The 1,944-nt window shown below is 54.4% G+C and overlaps 1 pseudogene; it reads right to left on the bottom strand.

The window, feature by feature from the left end:
- Nucleotides 1–1,198: 1,198 nt before the first annotated feature.
- On the bottom strand, nucleotides 1,199–1,462 carry LOC127680209 (barrier-to-autointegration factor-like; annotated as a pseudogene).
- Nucleotides 1,463–1,944: the final 482 nt, after the last annotated feature.

Genomic DNA, 1,944 nt, shown 5'->3' on the forward strand with positions numbered 1-1,944 from the left:
GTTGCCCAGGGGGTTGGGCAGGCTAGCTCTAGCCCCAACCTGTTTGCTATTGAATCCTCTAGGAGGGCCCACCTGGGCCCTCTTGGTATCCCTTTCTATCATCCAATGGGCTCTTCTTTGATAAAACACAAACCTTTCATGCTATGGAGGCTCCTAGATCTTTAAGGGGTGGTCTAGGAACTCTCATTACCAGGACTTTTGGTCACCAATCCTTACCTGACCCATGTCATCCCAAAGCAAAGTACCCTCCAAGATTAACTCCGCCTTGACCCTGATTACCAGGCAGCCTTGGGGAGAGGTTTCTGGTTCATCTATGTGTTTACCTAGAGCTGGGCGTGGCTGTGCTGGGCGTGGCTGTGCTGGGCATGGCTAGACTGGGCATGGCTAGACTGGGCGTGGCTGTGCTGGGCGTGGCTGTGCTGGGTGTGGCTGTGCTGGGCATGGCTGGGCATGGCTGGTCTGGGCATGGCTGGGCATGGCTGGGCAGGGAATGGCTGGGCATGGCTGGGCTGGGCATAGCTAGACTGGGCATGGCTGTGCTGGGTGTGGCTGGGCTGGGCATGGTTGGGCTGGGTGTGGCTAGGCTGTTCATGGCTGGGCTGTGCATGGTTGGGCTGTGCACGGCTGGGCTGGGCATGGCTGTGCTGTGCATGACTGGGCTGGGCATGGCTGGGCTGGGCTGGTCATGGCTGTGCTGTGCTGGTCATGGCTAGCCTGGGCATGGCTGGGCATGACTGGACTTGGTTGCTCTATCTCCATCCCATCCTTTCCCGCCTGCTTCTCCTCCTCCACAGATGTCTTGGTGAGTGGGTTGTATAGGTGGTTCGTGAGGGTGAAGATGCCCACTCTACATGACCAGGGCTTGTGTCTTCTGCAAAGACAGGTGCTAACAAGGGAGATTTTCATCACTCATCCTCCACCAGGCGTGGCAACTCTGTCTGACTCTTTTTTTTTAATTAAGGCCACTGATTTTATTAATTTAAAAATTTTTTATAAGGATAGTGACTGTTTTTGAAAAAAAAAAAAAGGAAAGGAGCCAAAAGGCATCCAACAGTTAGTGAGGGAGAAAGGGACCAGGAATCCATTGAGGGAAACTGGTAACAAGGAGGAGCCCCGCCCTGCTGCAGACTCTGGAGACTCTATGCTGCGGAGGGAGAAGGGGGGTCTGAGGGTCCCCAGAGAACATTACGAGATGGCATCAATCACACCATTCTCGAAGTCGCCCAAAGCAGTCCTGGGACTGCTTGGCATCGGCACCGCACATGTCTTTCAGCCATTCTCAAAAGAGGTTTTCATCTTTCTTTAGCACCAGCAACTGGCCAAGGACCACATAAGCCTTGTCAAAGCCCTTTTCTTGCCCAGGACTTCACCAGTCCCGGCCAGGCTCCCCACTGGCTTCCCCCCACCCCCACCCCCGCATGGGCTCTGCCATGAAGTCTTGGTGCTTTGGGGAGGTTGTCATTCTTGATCGAGCTTAACCTAACCGACAGCTCCGGCTCTGGTAACAGCTCCTCCACCACTCGGCCACTCCCACAGATACCTCAAGCTACTAGGCTGTGAATGCCTGCACAGCTTCAAGAAGCAGCTGTGAAGGGTGAATCTGGCTATTGTGTGATACAGAGCAAGTGCCCCCTCCCCCGACCCTGATCACTCTCCATTACTCTAAACTAGGACATTCCCCAAGGATGCTGAACACAACTCAGGTGTCTGCCAGGGTAGAACAAAACCCCTGGGTTTTCCAGTAACTCTGAAGTGTGGTCCCAGAAGTCAGCATTGAGGCTACCTGGGAGTGTGCTATGACCATACACCAGCAGCCTGAATGACAAGTGTTCTCTCCCAACCCAGGATGCTGGGGATGGAGGATGATGTGCAGGTTGGGTTGCCCCTTCCTAGACTACAAGGAGACATCATCTTCAGGCCTGCCTCACCTCCCAGAGGGTTGCT

Source organism: Apodemus sylvaticus, chromosome 3 (genome assembly GCF_947179515.1).
Source record: "Apodemus sylvaticus chromosome 3, mApoSyl1.1, whole genome shotgun sequence".
Taxonomy (NCBI): domain Eukaryota; kingdom Metazoa; phylum Chordata; class Mammalia; order Rodentia; family Muridae; genus Apodemus; species Apodemus sylvaticus.